This window comes from Pteropus alecto, unplaced genomic scaffold (assembly GCF_000325575.1).
Source record: "Pteropus alecto unplaced genomic scaffold, ASM32557v1 scaffold72, whole genome shotgun sequence".
Taxonomy (NCBI): Eukaryota; Metazoa; Chordata; class Mammalia; order Chiroptera; family Pteropodidae; genus Pteropus; species Pteropus alecto.
Window position 1 is genome coordinate 9,296,612 of NW_006436811.1, and position 4,024 is coordinate 9,300,635.

A 4,024-nucleotide genomic window follows, 5' to 3' on the forward strand; every position below is an offset into this window, starting at 1 on the left:
CTGTTCAGGTCAGAAGCATGTATTGGTACAGAGGGCTGAAAGGGGCTGGATTAAGGTTGAGGGAATGGGAGTATATACATCACCTCAATATATATTCCACCTACATTGCCACATCAGGTTTCTATTGAGACTTTCATGCAGAAAGTTAGCCCTAAAAAGATTACTTCTTTAGCATAATGAATGAGAAAGCCTGATTTGCCTCTGCTCTCACTCTAAGCTGTCATTCCAAGTCAAAAGCCTGAGTCAATTTGGGATGAGAGCCTCTGACTCCTCTCTGCTTCTTGATGTTAAAATTGACTTGACTAGGATGATGATCAGACAACTTTCAGGATGGTTCCTGCAGCAGGTATGTGAAACCAATCTTATTCCAGACAAGTGATTATTGGGTTAGCTCGGTGGAGACTGTATGCCCTGCCAATGTGGTTGAATCTGCATGCCCCACATTGTTGCTTAGATCTGCACATCAGACATTGGTCTCATGGATCTGTGTGTCCTATGTCGTCTCTTGGTTCTGCTTGTCTTCCTATGTCCTTTGACATATAGCTCATTGTTATTTTTTTTGACACGTCCTTACTCTTTGACACTACAAGACGCTCCAGGCTCATCTTATATATTTACTGCTTCAGTCTTTGAATTAGCCATTTCTCCAAGGAGCACTGGTTCCTTTTATTAGAGAATATGTGGATGCATTTCACAAAATCTGAATGAAAGGTATGACAAACAGCATTTTTCATCTAGAATTACAAGTAGGTGGGCTCTCCCTTAAGACTTTCTGTTGAGGACTGTCTTTCTAACATCTTTGTTTAGTACGGAGATTGATGGTGGGAGGAAGCTATGTATTCACAAGTTTTAAGGAATTTTCTAAGAGGCACCAGTGTTGAGAAAAGGCCTTTGCCATTGGAAAATTTCCCTAGCTGTTATGAGTGAGATAGAAGGGAAGAGAGCAACCCTGGAATCTCTGAAATCTGCTCCTAGCGCTGACCTCTGAGTTAAGCAGGATCACAGTTGTGACAGTGGTTGCTGAGGGCTGCTTTATGAGAGAACTTGGACTTTAGAGTTTTTAAACTGAAGTGCTAAGTGCAGCCTGCCAGGATTTTATATGCTAATATATGTGCTTTTTATACTCTCAAGGATGTAGTTGAGGGCTAATCATTGAATTTGGCCTCCTGATTTGGTGGTTAGTATGGTTACTTCTTACAAGAATAAGAGAAATAAGGGTGTAGTAATATTATGGAAAATCACTTGGTGACTTATCACATGTGGAATATTTGGGAAAGGCAAGAATGGAAAACAAAAGTTTTTCTGGTTAAAAGTGGTTGGTGATACTTGAGTAAAAATAGGTGTTGATACAGGTGTCTACCAGAAGGGTGGAAACGTGCATCTGAAACTCTGAAGAGAAGACCTAGGTGCCATCTTTGTAGGCATTAATGAATTATTTTCTTTTATAAGTCTGATGTGTGCATTGAAAATTGTACTACGTGTGCTGGAAATAGAAATATATCGATGGATTTTACTTCAAGGGATACATGAGTTGCATATAAAGATATTTCAAGGAATAAAACTCAATTTATTCACTCATGTCCTTTTAGGATATATGAGTATTAAAATCAAGATCTAAATAGTAACAACAAAAAAAGATTGGTTCATTGAACTGCCAGACTACAAAGTTATGAGCATGTGCTCCATGCTAATGTGAGAATTGCTGTGATTATAGAAGCTGTTAGTAAATTGCATATTTTAAAAAAGTATAAATTACTTTTGCCTGAGAAATGTGAAAGTTATCTCAGGGTTATATTTGTATTTCATTTACAAATTACTTTTCTTGAGAGATATAACTCTTAGTTTCGGGTTATATTTTTATTTCATTTATTTTAGTAGTAGTTAACACTTTATAACTGCAACTATCAGCATTTCTGGTAAGTAGAATTGATTAACTGCTAGGTACACCTATGCTGATTTTTCATGTCAATTAAACTTACTATGAACTGGAGAGGACCAATAAAGTCTTCTCTGTAACATACATTTGAAATGTTGGAGGACTGTTTTGATATAAATCTACATAGGGAATCATCTGAAAAGTTAGAGATTTTATGTCTTTTAAAGGAGATTTTAAAATAAGTCATATATTCATGGAAAGAAAGTTTCAAGAGGGCTTTTATTTTCCTGAGAGGTATCCCCGATCGGCATTAAGAATGAGGTGTATAGTTAATTAAACCTACTGGACCCATGATGTAGGAAAACTAAATGGTCTCTACTCTTTTTGCGCCCATCGGTACCACTTCTGTCATGCCCTTTTCTGAATATTGGTGATGACACAGAGATGTGACAAATATTTGGCTATTGCTTTCTCTTCCTGGACACATGTCAGACATAGCCTGACATCATTATAACTTCGACGTTCCCTATTTTCTACTCAGAATTCTTCTGTACACAGTGATCCAAATGATTAGAACTGAAATACATAATATAACCTATTAGCTATTTTTGTGCAAAAACCCTCTCAAGATACCAGTATATTTGGAAATACCAGTTGGATCTGTCAAAGACAGGAATATTTAAGAAGCAGGTGGGTTCCCAGTGCAAACATTTGCTGATTGCACCTTTGATTCAATTACTGCAATTTATCTTTGTGCTGTTAAGTACTCCTCCTTAAATATCAGCACATTAGATCGAAAGTTTATTGGGTGTTTGCCAAAATCTTTTTAATCAGCTCTGTATCATTGCCATTTTAGGCAGTGTCCTGTGCAAATTAGTTTTTGTTATGCTGTCTTCCCATGCAGGTGCAGAGAGTTGGCCTTAAATAAGGCCAAATCTTAAGCCCCAGGACCAAATCAGCCAGAATCTCTCAATATTAATTACACTCTGCACATCAATGAAATCTTATACCCAAAGAAAAGAGAAAGGGAAAAATAGCAACTTGACAGTGTTTTCACTCTATAGACTCAACATCCCTTTTCCGCCACCCCAAGTCAATGATAACTGAGACAAGCCTCCGGCACAATGCCATAGAAATCTAGATTCTGTCTTTCCAAGTTGGAATCAGTTTTAGTCTGAGTCTGATGATCTGGGTTTCAGTCTTTAGTCCTGGTCTTTCCATTAACCAGCTTTTGTATGCCTCACTTTCTTAATTTGTAAAATTAAAAGGTATCTAAAATATATGATTCTACTTCTGAGTTCCTTCTAGCTTCTTTCTTCTGCTCTGTCTTTAAAAAGACCCTAAGGTCTAAACTGCACAGAACTCCCCCAGGCTTTAAACTGAGAGGTGATATGAAGCCTTCCCATGCCCTTCCTTCATATTCATTACACATAACTGATATTGTTTATAACTTTTTCCACCTTTAAGCTGTGCAGAAAGAGATAAATACCCATAGGTAAAGAAAAGACAAACATGAAAAACCAAATTTTCTAAAAACCGAGAAAAAGGCATGAACAAAAAACATTATAAGAGAATAAATATATACAAGCAGATATGTGGGAATGTGTTGAAGCTCAGTGGTAATCAAGGTAATACCAATTCATGATATCATTTTTCAAGCACCAAAGTAATATATATTTAAAAAATAATAGTAATAATAAATATCCTTAATGCGGATGACACAGGAGTGAGATTTATGTTTCTAGTCAGAGTGTAAATTGTTAGACTTTCTATGGAAAATAATTTAGCAGTATGTACCAAGAGCATCTTGGATCCATTCTTTTTAAAATTTACTCTAAGAATCTGTTAAAAAAGAATAAATATTTCTGTAAAAGAAAGTTAAATAATAGTATGTCATTCATACATGGTCATTTAAAATGACATTAAAGAATAGTTAATGTTAACTGAACAAAATAATTATGTAGTAGTGTCTACCAGAAATATATTATAATTTTAATTATGTAAGCATATATATATTTATATATCGATCAAAGACAATATAACAGCAATCACCGTTAAGTGAGTTTCTCTGAGGGGTGGATTTAGAAATGTTTTCACAGATTTCCTTTAACTCTATGTTTCCTAATGCAGAAATGAGAATATATTTCT